Source organism: Corvus moneduloides, chromosome 1 (assembly GCF_009650955.1).
Source record: "Corvus moneduloides isolate bCorMon1 chromosome 1, bCorMon1.pri, whole genome shotgun sequence".
NCBI classification, from domain to species: domain Eukaryota; kingdom Metazoa; phylum Chordata; class Aves; order Passeriformes; family Corvidae; genus Corvus; species Corvus moneduloides.
In genome coordinates, this window is record NC_045476.1 from 91,450,028 (window position 1) to 91,470,077 (window position 20,050).

Genomic DNA, 20,050 nt, shown 5'->3' on the forward strand with positions numbered 1-20,050 from the left:
TTTTGACCCTGAGAGCTAGCACAGGCAGAACAGAAAAAAAGCAGTATAGAATGAGGGAAAAACTTCAGGCAACCTCATTTTGTCCTGATCTATCTAACTCTTGGTTTTGTCCCTCTAATCAGCATCACGTCACAAAAGACCTTGAAACTATAGCACACGATGAACCATTTTGTGTTTTATCATAGAGTCATAGAACCTGGGCTGGAAGGGACCTTAAAGACCATCCAGTTCCAACCCCCTGCCATGGGCAGGGACACCTTCCACTAGACCAGGTTACTTAGAGCCCCATCCAACCTGGCCTTGAAAACTTGCAGGGATGGGTAATTTGATACATTATGTTTGCCTCCAGAGGGTTTATCAAATAGAATACCTTACATACAAAAGGTAAGGTAAGTTACAGGGAGAAAATGCAGATACATAATAGCCCTTTAAGTCAGCAAAGCAAAAATGTGACAAGAAAAAAACCCAGGATGCTAAAACAAAAAAGTAGGTTAACAGACCCAAAGCAGCACAGGACAGAGTAGGTAAATTTAAGCCAAGGAACATAATCAAAAAGTAGCTAGATGAAGTCTTATACCTTGTATGATATGAGTTAAGACCAAGGTTCTACTAGTTCCTTCTGACTTTATGAATTACTGAACACAGATTTAACTTCAAAATTTGGAAGTAAAAATTAAAATTTTGCCCTTGTCTGTACTTCCAAAGCTACGAAGAAGCTTTAGAAACTTCAGTTTGTTGGACATATTTTACAGATAAGAAAACTGAAGTTCAATGAATGAATTGATGTGGCCAAGACCATGACACAGATGTTGACAAAAATATGACAAAACTCTAAAACGCATGCCTTGACCACTAGCAAAAATCAGGAGTTTATAGGAAGCAAGAAAACACCACCCAAACCCTATGACAAACTCTGTAAACACCAAGATTAAATTGTGAAAGATATGTTATTTACTTGCACAAAATAGATAATGTTTTTAACTAGGATGTTATGACTGATCTTTGTATTAGAATGTGCATATATATACACACTAGTACCTTTACAGTGGCATATATTATACTACATTATAAGAGGACTGCTTGTTTGGGCAACTTGAAACAGAACGGTCAAAAAGTAGTAGTTAAGGAGTCACTCCACTCTACTGCAAATGAAAAACTCCTAGAAGTGTTTTTTCCATAATTTCTCCTAAGATCCTTGTCTGTCTAAGTATTAGGGCAGTAAGTGAGATGTCTTTTAGAGGGCTTGCTGTTCCTTTTCTTCACAGCTTGTTGACTAGGAACATTTGAAATGCACTAATCCTGAGGTGATAATGCATCATGTTTACCTTGCATCCTGTTTTATTTCAAAACTGAACATTCAATATTTTAAGTGTCTCTTCAGGTCCCTTCTGTATGAAATTAAGAACGTGTATGTAGTTTTAAAGTAGTCATGCTTTTATCATGCTTATACATCTGCACATCTCTTATACAAGAGGCAGAGGTAAATGGCATGGTGAAAATGCACTTAAAGGCTTTATACTGACTAAAAAAAATACACTATATAAGTCTACCAAAAGACTTTCAGTCCTATTATAGTAATAAAATTATAGTCTGGGCTAGAGTTAGCTAAACTCTGACAGTACTTCTGCACACTCTGTCCATCCTACTCTCAAGCCACAAATACATCTTATAAAAGACGCTCAGTGGAGTAAGCAAGAGTACACAGAAGTCTGAATTATTATTTTTTTTTAACAAATAAATTTATATTTCATAATTCATTGCTATTTATTGAAGTTCCAGTTCTGCCACTTAAATGAATTGAGCAATATATGCACCAGAGTGTTTATCTATATCTTTCATTGGTGCTGCTTATTGTACAAGTTACAACACGGTGGAGGAAAGGCGGCAGAACCAAGGGTACATTACTTCCTGTAGAAGATTTGTTGAATTTCATATGCAGTGTCTAATCAGTACTCCAACTCAACTGTCAGTAACTTTCTGTCCTAGTAGAGAAAGCAGTGAGCACTCTTCTGATGTTAAGTTCACATTTGAAGTGAGATATTGCGTATATTGTTTCATATATTGCTCTTGAGAACACAATAACCCTATGAGCAATTTATAGTATCCTTTGGCAGAAGGACGGGGATGAATTGAATTTATTTCCACAGGAAATACTTTTGCAGTCCTGGTTCTCACTCAGAAAATAAATACATATTGCTGAGCACCTGGGGAAATCACCTAAAATGCACATATATCTTGCAGTCTAGAATCACAGTCATAGTTGCCAAGTTACTACTTTTTTGAAATATAACAAATCTGATTATGGTCACTTTTCTTAGTGAATTACTGGAAACAAATGGAGGAATGGCTTTCCTAGAGGTTCACTGTAAATACAGCATGCAGAATATTCTGGGGTTTTTTTCCCCAAATCACTTTGGGCTATTCAGAGATGTAAAAAACAGTTCAAGAAGTGTTGCACACATTTCAGTATGTTTAGATTCAAAATACATTGTTCTTTGGACTCCTAAGTACAAGACTCTATTTCCTACCTATTACCTCCTTGCTCTGAATGAATGATAAATAAGGGAACCTAGAAGCAGCCAGAAGAAGGAATTCCTTCTATAATATACAAATTATAGTTATATATTTTATATATATAGTTATATATATATAGTTATATATTATAATATATAATATATATATTCACTATTATATAATTCCATATAATATTGAAATTCTAAGCAATGTTTCAAAAAATTGCTAAGAAATAGAATTTTCCATTAAGCTAAAGAGTTTTGGTCCCATATTGATTTTTCTGCTGCACAACACAGGAATGTTGACTATAGAAAGATACATTTTAAAAGGAAAAATTAAATCACGGAGTAATGGGAGAAGTAATATTTTTCTTGCTTTACCATGCTGCCTGTCTTACCAACACTCACTGCTGTCTGGTACACATAGGGAAATGTCGTTTGATTTGGGAAGCACTGGTGAGATGATGTTAAAGAAAAGTCAACAGAAGGACACCACATTAAGCCAATAACTTCTTGCATCAAGCAAGTTATGATTTTCTTATCTCCCTCATAAGTCATTTCAGCTGCGCATCCTGTTTTGCTGAGCAGTGCTGTAAAGTAATTCCATAAGCAATCACTAATAAGATTACAGCTCTGAAGGGTGTAAAGATAACAAAAGATTGGCACAGAAAAGTCATAATTTTCTTTCTAGAAGGTGTGTAGGGGGTTTTATATACAAATGTAATAAAATAGATTTCAAAGGGTGAAGAAAAGTCATATCAGTCAAGAGTGAAAAAAAAAAAAAAACAGAACTTTTTCTCTTTCATGTTTTTGATTTTAGGAGATGTAGGAATTGAATGTTAATGTCCTCTTTCCATGAGAAGGAATTAATGTTATCTCTATGCCCTTTTTCCTTTTTGACAATATGTTACTTCCCTGGAGGTTTACATGGGTTTTTTTGGTTGTACTGCAGCTGGTAGGCACAGTGTCTCTCAGAAAATAATGTCGAACTGCTAATTACCATGAGGAGCATTTAAATAAGCTGATAGATCTGTTGTATTTCAGTTTCTTACTTCTGACATGCTAGCTGAACATCAGACTTTTCTGTAAGTGCCATATGTACCTCCTTTATTATTTCACTAGGTCTGTCATGACTTGTGTTCATGTTTTGTTTGGACAAAACACATGTGAATACAGGTATTTATTTTGCAAATACAACTGTGGTTTTTTTAATGACATACAGAATTTGTCTTACTCAGTTTCCTGGTGATTCTGTCTTTGCATCTCAAAATCCAGTAAAATTTTTTTGTGTGTGTGTGTACTGAGATGGAGAGGAAGAAAAGGGAGGATGATAAAGAGGCGAATAATAAGGGGTATGGTCAAAATTTAAAGCATTTTCCAATCATGAATACTTCCTGCAAGAGACATGAACAAGACAAGTGTTTTGATTAACATCAAGAATATTTCAAGCAGCATTATTTACAAAAGTGTGCAGGGATGACATTGCATAGTAATGAGGTATAATAAAATCATTGGTGCAGATGTGAAAAAAGTGTTATTACCCTTCTTTCTTTAAAATAGTAATTCCTGTATTATTTTTCATTGATTTATAATTATGCCCTGAGACAAAGCAATGTAACTTTTTCACAAGAACCTTTAGACAAAGCTGTAAATGAGAGAAAAAAAAAAATCAAGATACCAACTTAAAACTCATTTCATATTTGAGCACTGAAATCAAACTAATCTTAAAGAACAATCTTGTTGGGAACTTTGACTTTCATTACTTAAAAATGGAGAAATAAGTTTTGTAATGGCATTTAAAAGACATTAAAAGGGTGAGAGCACCACTTAATTTTCATTATTTTCCTCAGGAAACTGACCAGAAAAATATTTTGAGTAGAAGCTGAATACACCACCCTCAAAGTTCAGGAATGGATGAGTAGGCCTAGCTTTTTAGCCTCTCTCTTAGCCTGAACTAATGGGTTAGCTGCAGTTGGACAGCACCTCCCACACAATACGCATATGCTGCAGAGGTGTACATGCACATCCTTATGACAGGACTTCTATCAGTAGCCCCTTCTCTCCCTGTGCCTCTCTCTGTTATCAAATGCTTATATAGGAATCCAGGAATTAACTGGTCATTGAAAGAACAGAACTGAAATGTCAATTTGTCCTGTCCAAAAATGACACAGTCACTAGTCTGTGTGCGCCTAGCACAGGCACACTGCAGCTCACTAATGTAGAACATCAACTCAATTTTTCTCTTTTGGAATCTGTATTGTTGGTTTGGTTTGTCGTGGATATTTTGCCAATTGTCCCTACTTTCAAAAATCAAAGAAAGTTGTGTAAAAACAGGAAGAAAAATTAATTGAGGGCTGGAGAAAATGTTACACAGTGAGAAGCCTACTTAGTTTAAGAAAAAAGAAAGTTATACCTAGTTAAGACTAACTCACCGACTTCAGCTCAATGGTAATTGAATGGGGTGTAACAACTGATTGGCTTCGTATCAAAGGGACAAAGGACACCATATTCCATGTTGATTCCAAGAAGTCTGGATCATTTCATGCCAGATTATTTTCTTACACCTGCCATGGTGAGAGGATTCTCTGCAATATATTTCCTAATATAAACATATAAGTATAGCTGAAATTTACCATCTACATGTCACTTTGTCCTAGGTTACAGTGTAAGATGTAACCAAAAGCATGTATTCTATTATCATCTTCGCAAGCTGTCAAAGCAGGGGGGGCAGTGTTCGTTATCTCCTACCGTGGCTCATCCCTGATAACTCCCTCCGGGGATATCTCTGTTTGATTCCGAGACTATGCTAGCTAACCCATGACAATGGGCCATCAAGGACCCACCGCATGACTCATAGAATTACATCAGCCCACTGTGAGATGCTCTGCCCAGGGGGAGGAGCCAAGCATTCCCACCTGGATATAATCTGGGGCTTGGAACAGCACAAGCAGCCCTTACCTATGGGATTCCCAGAGGACAGAAGCCACCACTGGACCTTCATGTGAAAAACAGACCCTTTTCTACAGGATCACTTCATCTGGACTGCTACCACCACCCTGACTAACAGGGTGTCAGGTTGTATCCTGACTCTGTCAGTGTTCTTGTACTATTGCATTTATTTTGGTTTTCCTATTAAATTATAATTCTGACTTGTGATCTCCCACTGGTTTGTTTTCAAACTAGCACACACTTAGATTTCATTCATCTCATACCATTACCCATTAGATCACTTTCCTCTGTCGCAGCATGCATATGCCATGTACTCTCAACATTTTCTTCTGTGATCCTCCACTTGACTGTACACATTATAATCCACTGAATCCATCCATCCATCCAATGCATTATGATCGCCAGCATATTTGTGTTTCTGGAGAGTGCAATCCCAGGGTAGAACTGATGGGGTGACACTTCACTATGGCAAAAATGCTGGCCATTCCTGTCATGAATAGTGTAGTGTTGGGACTCCTCCTATGTAGGACATAACATTAAATAAATATGCTTATAACACAGAGAAGTTGAACAGAATTCAGCCCTTAATGTTACAACAATGTCTCTTGCTTAAAAGATTGTCCAGTACCACAGTATTTCTTGCAAAAACATCAGCAGCAAGAAAATATCTGATCATGTAAGAGACTGAAGGGCTGAGAGAAGGCCAAGAAAAAATATAACATCCTCCTGTAGTCATTATGTTTGTGCTAATTATGGAAATTAATAGTAAACCTCTGGAGAAAACACAAGTCTATGCCTGTTATTCCCAAATTAGACTCCAGAAAGTGTCACTATAGCCAGCAAGGTGCTCCTTTCTCAAATAAGTAGTCCTTATAAGTCTATATGTTTTCTGTATAATGTGGAGATGCAACTTTCAGACACACTCAAGCTAAAGCCCTTCAGAATATCCCCTGGTCAGAGTGAGCTCACTGCATTATTTAGTATGATCATATTTTAACATGAAGAATTAATGACGAAAAGAAAGAAATCAAGTTTCTTATTCAACTGAATTCATTTCATACCATATTTAAATTATAATGGTCCTCATAAGCTGAGAATTTAAGAGCTAAAATGTAACTATTATGCCACCATTATGTCAAGACTACTTGCTACAATAGGTGAGCTAAGGAGTTTATGGTTTCATCCTTGAGGGATTTTAAGATCAGACTAGCTCAAACCTTTCTGGAATGCTGTAAATATCTTTCAGTATTTTTCTCTTTCCTGGTTATTTGGACAAAATAGTGAGACTAACTTCAAAGTCTGCTAGGTGTTCAGTGCCCTGTGATCTCCCTCATTGAGAATTTTACCTTCTTTTTTGTTCTCATTCACTTTTTCTTATATCTCAACTCACTTCTTTTTTAAAAAATGTTTCCATTTGTAAAACAATGTATAGTTCAAAAGGTTTACATACTCATTTAGAAAGTACCACAACATAGGTCTAAGCATCTTGCATGACTTGGATTATAATCTGGGTCTGCACAAGGAAATGGGAATAGCCGAAAGACTCATTGTTTTATCAGAAATCAGTGAAAACTTGGGGTAGAGAAACCTGCTCTTGAAGCCTATCTGTGCTGGAGCTGTTTGAGCATCCAGAACCGAACGATGGCTGCCATAAGCAGCAGACAAAAGAGAATGGAAGAAACCAGTTGGAGTCAGTCGGGCAGCGGACCAAAGAGGCCCAAATGTCAAAATGCCCTGATACGGCTTTCTGGCCACTCATTCTCAAACATTCTATTTTTTATGACGTGTACTTTGAAAAGACCTGAAAGTGCTGAACACTATGATACACCTTGCTCCAAAGTAAGTTTACTAGAATGTAAACATCTTTTTAAGTAAATTCCATTAAACAGACAATGTTTATCTACAGAGAATTTTCTTAGAAAATTGGAATTGAAAGCTGGTTTTTATTTTCAGTTTGTTACTGTAGACTTTCTAAAGTAGATATTTCCTTTATAAGTCTGCCTGCTTCCCATTGTTTAAATAAAATATGATTGTCTTCTTTATTTTAGAAATAATCCAATTATGGAAACTGTCAGAGTATGGAAATGCAAATGAAAGAGTGGCCAGAAATTAATTTTGCCCCTCAAGAGCTTAGAAAGTTCTTTTGTGGGAAAGGCATGTTTCAAATTAACTCACTACTAATACTTTTAAAATTACAGGTTTCATCTTGGAGATACTACTGTTCAGCTCTTAAGCATAAATTCATGCAAATTACAGGATTACATATAGTAAGTGCTTAATTTTCATTCACAGTTGTCTTGAATATGTAAAAATTGGAAAGCTGAATGTTGCAAATTGTCTTTTCATGGTAAATCCATTATGTACTGTAACTGTGTTTTGAAGCGTGACCTGTCTTAACAAATACATAGTTCCATTGAGTTTGCTATGATTTTGTCATTGTAGTAGGACAGAAATATTCCTAACTCCTCTATCTTGGAGACTGATGTGAAAAAGTAGATCACGTATACCAAGTCTAGTAACTTGATAGAATCTGGTTTTGTAGCTACAGATGTTTGGTCTTTTAAATCTTACACACATGCTTCATCTGAAAAATGCATGCAATATGTAACTTCTATGTCTGATTCAATGAGAGAGAGAGAGAGAAGATATCCCTGATAGGAAAAAACCCCACGGGTTATCTTGTTAACATAGAGTGCAGTAGCTATTACTCCAACAAATAAAAGATACCTTTCTCATATTTATAACTGTCGATGAGCTTACAATGATTTCCTTATAATATGTTTTTAAATTAGGCCCAAAAAGACCATTCAAACTTTGGACTGGTTTGTGTGTGTCAGAAAAATTGGTCTCAAAATGACATAATTATGCTGATTTTCAACTAGTTTATATGACTTCTTTTAACTTCATTCAAAAACATGTTTAATACAGAAAAAAATTCTTGAAACCAAGGAAACAATCAATCATTTTGAATCTATGAAAATCATTAGAATGAGGGAGGATTTTCTTTTATATAGCAATTCACTCAGTTCAGCTTATGTTATGACCTATGTTATCACAGAATAAGTTAGAATCTGAAAAAGATTTTATTATACTCTTCATGTATTGTCGAAGTGACATAAGTGCATTCTTCTTTGGAATTCATGTTTTCTTTCATTTTTAGAATACTTCTTTAATGATCTATCCTGCACATGTACTGATTTCTGACTATTTCTGAAAGGAAGAGTTCATGGGAAAAAAGTGCTCAAAGGCAAAATTATTCTCACAGCTGATGAATAACACTGCACAACATACAGCTGGTATTTTGCATTATTTAGAAGACAGACTGAAATTTTGCTGGAATTAACTTTTTTATGGTTAGTGTAATGATAGCCACAACTGGAAAAAGATCCAATATTTTTGCTTCTTTAGCTTGAGCATGTAAGTTTTCATAAAAGGCCAAGAACCATGAGGTTAGGCTTCATCAAAATTTTCAAAAAGGTATGCAAATATTAAGGTTTGAATTATGACACTACCGATTTAGAATAGTTCTCATGTTTCTCATATAGTTTCCCATATTTTCCACCGAACTTGGAAACTTCAGAAATCAAATTCTGTCTGTCACTGAGACCCAGTGACATTTTTTAGAGTACATAACATTCTGAGTCATGAAGATCTGACTGACAAAGATGTCAATTCCAGTCAATGGCAATTAAGGTCCAGAGCATTTTCAGGAATTCATGTCTCAGTTCCTCAAAAGACTCAGCATCCCTAAGTGGCCAAGTTTTCCCCCTTTTTTATTCTTCTGCTGTGTCAGCATTACAGCAGTCTCAAAGGCTAACAACTGAACTCAAATGGAGAGGAGCTGACCATTCCTAGACTGCTATTTTATATCCTGGAAGAGATGGAATAAGAGACAGGCTGGTCATTTGCTTTTCAATAGCAATTTAAATAAACATGCAGAAATTTGTATGTGTTTGTTGGGAGGGATGTTAGCTAATTATTTCACTGTTGAAGCCTTTGTGTTTTTGTATTTCCTATTTTATTAAAATTCTAGGGGGAAAAAAACCCAAACCACACAGCTGTGCTATTCATTCACTCTTGTTATCTTTTTATCTCTTGCTTGTTTGTTAAAATGCGGAGACCACCTGTGCCACGACAGCATTGACCAGAATCTATGGAAGATTTGCAGGTCAGAGTCCATAACAGCACCAGCTATGAAATGGCTTTTCTGTCAGGGACAATCTGACTGCTGGTCTCAGCTGGAAATTGATGCTGTTTCACTATCAAGGTCAAGAACAGGACAGTGTTCTAACAGCAAGTCATGGTCAAATGTCATAGGAAGTGGAATAAAAGACACTCAGATCTGTAATATTCACAGCCTCCAATCCAAAGAGAAAGGAAAAAAGTAGCAGAGGTTGGCAATTTCCTCCTAAAGGCCTCATCTGCCTACTCCAGCTGACATCTGGAGCGTTCTGTTTCCAAAGAACTCAGCTCTTACAAATTAGTATAAAGTGGGTGAAGTTCATCTCTCACAGTGATCACAACTCCATGAGCCCTTCTATTTGTCCCGTATAGTTGCTTTCAGGGACCAGTCTCAGATGGATCAAAAATGGGTGTTAAACTGGGAAGGCAGGAAGCTTGTATGGAATATGTGTTTGTTGTCCTAGTTAAAGATTACAGAGGTTTTGGAATCTAGGTATTCTGAAGTAATACACATATTCCAGGACACCAGGACACCTTTGTCTCCCGTGATCATTGAGATGATATTCCACACACTCTTGAACATGAACACCCCATGAACACAGAAAACAGTTTATTTTCTATAGGGCTACTACTTATCTATTAAGAAAAGCTTTAAACAGAGATTGGAGGAGAAAAGATAGTGTGAATGACAGAAGTCCATAATTAGGAATTAAAAGAGAAATTTGAATAAGAGTATCAAGATTTCTTTAGTGGGAGGAGGTAAGGATTATTCAGAATAAGATCAAAAGACAAGAAAAGGGAAATAAAAGCTCAGACTACTCATTTGTGTATGCTGATGAACAGCATACAGGAAAAGGGACTGAAAGACTTACATTAAAGAAAGCCATTTTTTTCAGAAGGACAAAGAATGACCACAGAACTGTGTCTATTGAAATCATGAGGGAGAGAAAGTATTATATAAAATATTAGGTAGACTTCAATGCTGAGACAGAATTTGTAGTCACTAACTAATTAGAACAACGATTAAGAGATAAAGCAAAGACTAAAGGCAAAATATAAAGGGTCATAATTTTACCCTAGGCAGAGACCTAAGAAGTGTTACAAGACATAAACTTGGTTCAAGTATAAAATTCTAATTGACTCCACCTCAAAGAAGAAATTTTAAAGAGTGGTGGATGGTAGAGATCATACCACAAATTAAATTTAAAATAGCAGCAGGAATATGAAATCGCAAGGGAAAAAAAACAAAGAAAGAAAAAACCAAGCAAAAACCAGAAAAGCAAAAAAGAGCATGAAATGAGGTGCAACTACCAAGCAACTATTTGGGGAAAAAAAGCTCTCATTTTATTATTGACTTAGTATAACGCTTTGAAACAGTTTTTTCATTTTCTCTGCTAACTGTAAAAGAAAGTGCAAGGTCTACTCTACTCTACTCAAATAGCTTATAGGTGAATTTGAGCATGAAGGTGTTTCATGCCTTTTTTTACCACTCAACAAGCCATCTGTGATCAAGTGACTAACAGAATTAGGATGGTATCTTCCCGCAATATTTCTCAGGGAGATGATAAAATAAAATGTTTGCAGCTATCTGGAAAATAAAGAAGAAGTGACATGCAGATGGCAGGCAACATGACAACAGGTTTGGTTTTCTTCTAAGTATAAATTTTGTCAACCTAAACTGATTTTCTTCTGCATAGGATGTCAGGCCGGACAGAGTAGAAAAAAGTCACTGAGGTCTTCCATCTTGTCTTTAATAATAGTACTGATATCCTCACATGACCTACCCATAAATTATACAAGAAATGTAGTCTTGGTGAAATTCTTACAAGGAGGGTGCAAAACTAGTTGACTACATAGTGTGGAAGATAAGTGGTGTCATGTGAGTTTTCCTACTGCTTATCTCCTCCTCGAGTTTTATTAATACCTAAATGCTGCAACAGAAAACATGATCATTAAATTGTAAATGGCATGAAGAGATGATCTAGGAGAATAGTATGGGCAAACGAAGAGTAAAACATCTGAACAGGAACAACAAGCTGTTACAGATGTGGGATGGAAGCCAAACAGCTGGAGGAGACCTGCTCAAAAATGGGACAGAAGACATTATGGAGCATCATGACCTGAAGGAGTTTCACACTGTTGTTAAAAAGGCAAACCTATTATCAGGGTGTATAAACCAGAGCACAGAGCAATCCTGTTTTGCTTGTCACTGACAGTGCTTCAGCTGAAGAAGAGCACTCTTTCAGAAAATGGATGGGTACTAACTGGAGATAACTCAGAGGTCACAGTAGACCATAAAGTAATGAGTTTAAATGCAGCAAAGCAGATTCAAATTGGCTATTGTGAGGTGTGTGGGAGGAAAATACTCCCACCATTATCATACACAGGATTGCCTGGGAAAGTTGCGGTCATGGAAGGTCTGTAAGAAGAGACCAGAACAGCATTTGTCAAGAGCGACAGAGTTGATTATGCCTTGGGCAACAGGATGAACAAGAGGAACACCTGGGGTCCTTTCCAGCACTGTGCTTCTATGATTCTCTCTGGTATTCTGCCATTTTCTATAATGACCTGAGTTTTTTGCTGTGTTGGGTTTGACACTGATAATTGGGTGGGCTGTCTCCAGGGGTGGTTTATCGGGAAGCTTTGCAGAAGAGTAAATAAATCTGACATCTGCAGTTTTCCATAGGTATGATGCTAGAACTGCTTGTTGCAAAGAGATATACAAGAACTGAAGTTGCTCCTTCAGACAGAACTATTCATGGGATGTGTTCTTCATAATTAATTTCTGGAACTGAACACACAACTGTGTTCTCAAATATTTATCTTACATAAACTCATTTCTAAGACATATTCCTCTATATGCTGCAAGCAGAAAAACAAAGAACAGAAAAACAGAGATTCAAAACATATCGCTATTAATTTTAACCCAGAATGGATAGTTTGAAATTGTGTGCCCCAAGGGAATATTAACAAAGATGGTATTCAAATTAGATTAAAGCTGGCGGACATGCTGTGAGTTATGTCTGCTCATTTCCCACAAGATTAAGATTTTCGTTTGTTCCCAGTAATGTATGTCAACATGAATTAATGCAGGTATTTTATTACATATGTGGGAAAAGAAATCAGTCTCATTATTTATCTGCAAAGGAAAATGCACGAGATCAAGTTTTCTGGGTTACTACTCTAGTTATCATGTCACACTGTAAAATAATTCTTCCCCCCAAAGGCTTATAAGTTAATTAGATCTGATTTTTCTCACTTTTTGTTTGAGGGTTTTTTTTTTGAGTGGAATTTACATCTGTGCTAGAGTAGTATAAATGCAAAAGGTAGGAGAAAATATTTAAATACCAAGAGTAAACCTATTTTCTACTCAAATTCCGTGGGACTGTGTACTTTCCTAAAATTATGATCATACTGCTTTTTTCTTTTTTCTAATACCCTATCACACTATTAATTACAGCAATTACATAGTATTGTCTGAGAGAAATGTCTACATTCTTTCGCTAGTGTGTTCTGAGAAATCAACTATAGAAAAGTGTTTTAAGAGAATGAGAATGAGTCGCTTTAGGCAAAGCACAATTCACTTCTGATTAAACAATTTTGCTACAGACTGAAAAGGATTTTTTATTTCAGTTTCTGCTTAGATGGATACTTATCTTTTTAGTATAACAACATCTAATAGCAGAACTGAAAATTCTTGATAAAGGGGTAATTGCAGATTTTTCAGGCAGAATCCAGGAACTGAGAAGAGGAATCCGATTTTGAAAATTCAAAAACTGATGAGAAATGTAAATAACTTTTGACACTGGAAAAAAAAGAGAAAATCTGAAGAAATGAGGAAGTAGGTTGAAAGGACTGCAACATTTCAACAAGGAGAATTAAAACCATAAAGCTCTGCAGCATGAAGATCTTTAACATTTTTCTAGAGTGAAAAGCTATAATTTTGCAAGCACGATATGAAAGCAAACTGAATATTAGAGCAAGTTTTAAGTATGACAGAAATGGATCATATATAATATGAAAATACATCACCTGAAAACTGCAGGAGGCAACTGGTCCATTCAGCCTTAGCCAGTTCAGATTGTTTCAGAGTTCAAAGCCAGGTAAAGAGAGCAAATGGCACAGAGAGAAAATGGCACAGAGCACATATACAGGATGGAACACATATACAGTAGGAAACTCTATTTCCTGTCTTCCTTCTTTGCCCAAATCTAATTTAGATCTGAAATGAAAGCATAAGCTTTCAATTTATGTCCACTAATAATGTCTTGAACCTCGACGCTCAGAAGCTTCCATAATAAGCCATGCTGGTGTGCAAAGAGAAGAGTGGCCCAGAGCTGTTCCTGTCTGAGGTTCCAAGAAGCAAGAAACCACTGGTAGCATTTTTGGGGCAAAGTGAGATGGTGTGCAAATGTCTTTCAGCTGAATTGAAATTTTTGGAAAAGATCACTGAAGATTTGGTTTCTATTTCAACTTGGCAGGTAATAAATCAGTGACAGCCATGGAAGGAGGAAGAAAAGGCTGTGGAAGGTGCGCTTAGGTTGTCCTGGCACAAATTTTAGTCCCACATTATGTGGCAGGTGAGCTGGCAGGACCAGTGCTCGGGTGAGCAGATCCATTACAGGATCTGTGCTCTTTGAGGACCCATATGATGTGATTTCTTTTAGACTGGTGGTATAAGTAAAGGGGTTCATTTGCAATGAGGTGATAGAGTGATGCATCTAGCTGTGGTACCAGTGATGTAAGACTGAGAGCTTTTGGGTGAAACTTCACCAAGAAACAGTGATTCCAGCAAAGCTTCACAAGGCAATACTAAATACAAGTTATAATTCTTATACCATGAGGAATGGGAATGCTCTCAAGTGAGACCTTGCAGCACTTTCACTGGAGTTTATCTGATCCAAACTGCTGACTCTGCTGACCCAAGACAATAAAAACTGTTTGGAAACACATAAATAGAGGAGCAAGAGGGGAGAAAAGGCATCATTAGTGGAGAACTAAATTTAAAAATGTTCTAAACTGTGATTGAAGAATCTAACAGAATAAATAGATAGTTCTTGTTCCCTAATAAATACTGTATTTCCCAAAGAAAAGTGTTCTGAGATATGATTCAGGAACCTGGCATATGAGAAATACTATTTTGCAAGGTTATCCCCAGGGATTTTTGTTTTGTGGATGGATTTCTGCGTGGGATCCTAATTGCTATTATTTGTCACATTTTCAAAATAAAATTTTAGGTAATGCTTTCAGCTTTTCAGTATCTAGGTGAACAGTAATATAAATAATATAGGCTGCTGAGCATTTTCTATTGGAATTTCCTGATTATACTTGTGAGAAATACAAATTTACAAAAAAGCTCACAACAACCTATCACCAAAATGGAAGTAATACTTCTTCATTGTTTGGGTGACTTTTAAATTCTATTTTCTCAGTGTGCCACATAATAATCGTTCAGGCTTTCCCTTTTCTCCAGTCAGGTCAGGCCTGCAGTACTCATGATGCAATTCAGGCTTCCTATTGAGTGCCATCGTAAGAGGCTCAGGAATGTCAGTGGATCAAGTAACAGCCAACTTCTACCTGAATTCCAGTGAAATTATATAGCTCACAATAAAAACTAAGTGCAAGACTGAATTATCTTGTAGCAGAGTTCATCTCAATACATTCACGTGAAATGTTTTAATGCTCAAATACAGAATGTTTCCATTTGGAAAAAAAAGCTTCAAGATTAAATATTTAACCATTACTATACTGAAATTTTTAGTATTTGAGAATTGTCTTGGGGGGTTAGCAAGTGATATTTTGGGGGATGAGAAAAGAAGCTGCAATTTCCTACACAAACCATTGGGGTTGGTCATTTCTAATTAAGTGCTGTGGAAAAATTATTCAGAATACTTGAGATAAGCATATTTATGTCATCTTTGGGAAACATAATCACTGAGGTATTATGGAAGTACTCAGTCTACTGATGGAGTGTATCCTAACAACTTGCAAAAGCAAATCATTATGAACTGGCAAAACTTAGTGGAACAGTATCAAACTTTCTTATTCACTTGCCATTGAATAGAAATATTTTGGAAAGTAATGTTTAATTTGAAATTATTTGGGATATGACAGAAGATAGAATATGTTGAACAGGTTATTGCAACTAGCTACAAACCTTGGGACTTTTAAATCATTAAAATCTCTTAATAATTTTTATTATGACTCTGTCAGAGAGAACAAATATTCAAAGTCATTTAGTTTGTCTGTTCCCATTAAATACATCCACATCCCTGCTGATAAGTAACAACAGCCTAAAGATAGTAGGAGCAGCTATGAATTACATTTCTTACAATTACATTTATTGAGAAATTTATTAATTCTGCTTGCATTTGATGCAGTTTTCATATCACCATACATTTCAGAAAATAGGAAATCTGGTTTTGCTATGAGGGCTGCTGGACATGTATTTTCCAGATGAGGAGTATTTGAGACTCAGCAGCCAGAATAGTTTCTCAGTTAAACAAGAGTACTTTGGAACAATGAAATATCTGATGCCTTAAGAGAAAAATAATGTTCTCAGTCACTATAGGAGTGTAAAGTGATTAGCTGAAAATACCCAGCAGAAATGAGGGAACAAAGAACTAGATTGCTGAAGACTGATTCTTGTGGACTCCGGAGCTCACAGATAAGAGAAGCACTGTTCTCTGATTGAGGGAAACATTATGAATGCTGGATACTGGTTAGCTCATGGCAGCATGTTGTAAGAGCCAGCAGATAGATTATGATAGAAAAGTATGAATGTACAGAGGTCATTGGATGCAGGAAAGAGCAGCTGCAATGCCTGTATGCTCAAGTTTAAAGAATGCTCAAGTTTAAAAGAGGCTCTGAGGAGGACAACAGCAAAATTGTTGTCAATATCAGATTTGACCTTGATCTATAAAGGTGAGCAGCTACATGACAATGCAGCAATGAGACACATCGCAAGAGCCCATGCCATGTAGCTTTTATTGATGGACACTGCAATCTGTACTTGTTTTCTTTTTTAAAAATCTCTTACCTCCTGCACTTTTTCTATGACTAAAATGGGGCACAGAAGTTCTCCTGCAAGATGTGAACCCTTGGTTTTTTCCAACATGTGTTGCTTATGTATCTGATTGTAAAATAGCGTGTTGGGTGGACCTTGACCAACTGCCAGATGCCCACCCAGACTTCATTCCCCACACTCCCTCCCACAACAAGACAAGGGGAGAAAATGAGTAAGCTTACCGGTCAAAATAAAAAGAGGGGAACACTTATCATTTACCATCACAGGCAAAACAAACTTGATTCAGAAAAAAAAATTATTGCCAATTAAAGTAGATTTGAATGGTGAGAAATTAAGACAAAATTAAAACAGCACTTTCCCCCCTACCCTTCACTCATTTTCCCAGGCTCAAATTAATTTCTTCATTCCCACACTCCTTTCTCCCTCTACATGGTGCAGAGAGGATGGGGAATGGGGCCTGTGGTCAGCCCATAAATTTCAGTCAGTTCATCTCTGGTGCTCCTTCCCCCACACAGTTTTTCAGTGCTCCAGCATGGGCTCTCTATGGGCTGCAGCTTCCTTCAGAGCCTGTCACCCTCTCCGGCATCTCTGGGATCCTCCAGGTGCTGCAGTGTGGATATCTGTTTTGACACAGCACTCCATGGTTTGCAGTGTGGATATCCACTCTGGGATGCTCCTCTCAGCTGGCTGCAGAGAGCCACCTGCTCCACCACAGTGTCTCCAGGAGCTGTAGGGAAATCTCTGTTCTAGTACCTGAAGCATCTCCTCCCCATCCTTCCTAGGGTCCATAGGACTGTTTCTCACACTTTTACACTCACTCCCCAACAGCATTTTGACCTTTCTAAATAGGTGTTCCCCAAGGTGCCCCACCCATGACTGAAGGGCTTCAGCTCTATCCAGCAGTGGGTCCAACAGGAGCTGGCAGGAACCAGCTGTTTCCCACATGGAGCAACTCTTGCCTCTCCTTGGAGAGGCTGGGGCTGCAGCCCTCTCCCCATTGCCAATACCTCCACACCCACACCCAGTGGAAGCAGGCAGCAAGTGACAGCTCTGGAGGAGAGTGTGTCAAAGGAAAGGGATGAGAAGGCCCATTGGCAATGGGTAAATAGAAGAATATTTCAGCTGGAAATGGGATGAGTTCAGGCAGTGAGACTCAGTGGCACAGCTAACAGCTGTGCCTGGAAATCTCAGAAGCACCAACTGCCCACATTAAAAGGTTGGCAAATACAAGAAAATTATAACAGAAACAGAAAGAAAGGAAAAAAATCATTTTTTAAAAAAAGTTCTTAAATTCCTGTTATCTTCAAAGTCTTGTTTACTTCTTTTTTTGTGTTTCCAGCAGAAATTATAAATGCAGTGTATTTCAAATGCTAATATGCTGGATTCAGACAATTAAAACATAGGAACTCTATTTTGAACTCTATTAATCCCAAAGCACAATAGCAATCAGGGATTCCCTTGTATTTTTTTAATCCCCTGCACACTTTTGGTGTAATAAACTGCTTCACTGGCTTGTTTGTAATACATCTTGTGTTACATTCTGCAGCCTGAGCAATTACTGAACTCATTTAAATTCTAAGATAAGCTACTTTTCTCCCTTTTAAGCCTAAGGTCTAAAGGTGACAATAAATTCTGGGGATTCTGATGGTTTGAGAGCTCAGTGAGTTTTCTGAGTTTACCAAAACTTTCTTCCATAATTCAGGTTCCTTTCTTAAAAAAAACCAAACAAACCAAACCCATTCATTTTAAGCATAACCAGTCTTCCCCCTAAGTGTTTTATCCAAAGCTCACTGAAGTTAGTGGAAAGGGTTCTGAGGGCTGCATCAAACTTGAAATGGAAGTCTGTGCCCTCTATTACTGACGGAAGCTCTGCACACACAGAACTACCCAGAGACAGATATTCAATATATTTTCCTTTTGACAGAATTTCACTCTGTATCTTCTACTGCCTGCCTTTCTCCACACTCCCTGAATTTGTTTTCCCCTCTGTCCCTTTTTTTTGTCTTTCTCATGCTGCTTTTGTCAGATTTTGTTATACTGACTCAGTTTTCTGTCACCGTATCTCCATGTGGGGAGAAAATAACACGCTGTCCAAAAATAATTTTCACTTCTCAGAGCTTCAGCTGTTCAGGAACAGGCAATAGGAACTTGCTTAATACCTTCATCTTAAGGACTTATCACTTGTGAATAATAATGAAATTATTTAGAAGGTATTTAATTGCAATCCAAGATTTATAGACTTGAATGTCTAACCATAAGCTTCTAATCCCACATTTAATTACTTAAATGATCACTCATTTTCAAAAGTCCCCAGGATCCTGCACTGTTTAAATGTGGCACTTTTAAAATGTAACTCTTAAGAACCTAGGTAGATTTAAGAAGCCTATGTTAATCACCTGGGTTACATTTAAGAACCCAGTGTTAATTACCAAGGTTTAACATGGAGGGTGATTCTACCAAATCTCTTCTTAAAAGAAGAACTCCCTTTATCATTTCTAACTCCTTACAGAAGTGATTTGTATGCACAAAAAGAACCTGGAAATTTTTATAAAACAAAGTCTGACTGCAACTTTTTGCTTTGTTTTCTCTTGTTTTTATTAAGTTCTCTATGTAGCACAGCATATTTAAAGCCCTCCAAAATGAATATAGCAAGGATTTTTTCCATGATTCTCACAAAACCAAAAGGTGAGTTACCAAACCATTCTGTATTCACAACCATGCAGTAGAAGTTCCCAGACACAGTGGCTTTTCAGCAGCAAAAAATGTGTGTACTAGTTGTGCTTCTGGTGAAAATATTTGAGTTGCATTATTAATTTTCTTCCTAATATCGTCCTTTAGTATTACAACAAAGTAATCTAAATGGTTATATTTTATAATAAAAACTACAAAGTATATACCAGAAAATATGATTTGATATTTTCATACTCTATACTTGTTTAAAAAAGGTGCCTATCAGTGGATTTTTCGACGTGTGAATACAGATTTTTCTGGGGGTTGTGAATCCCACTAAGTAGACAATCACAACAGAAGCTCATAGGTAAAATTACAGAAGAGAGACTTGTTAACAATTGGATTTACTGTGTCACCTTTGCCCTTTGCAGCCTGGAGAGGTGGAAATTACAGGTTGCAGACACCGTTCTGGCAGATGGGATTTGATCCTTTACATGCAAACTAGATGTCACAGCCTTTCAACCCTGATGATAGAGGCATCTCATGATGATAAGAATGTTACAAAGGTGCTGTAGTTTTTTATTTGGGAGAAAAGGTCCTTTCAAGAAGGATTGCTTGAATGTACAGTAACATGGGGCAAGGAGTAGTCATGCCAGGGCCTTCTCTGTGTACTACCAGGGACTCTGCCACCTGCCTCAAACACTTGTTT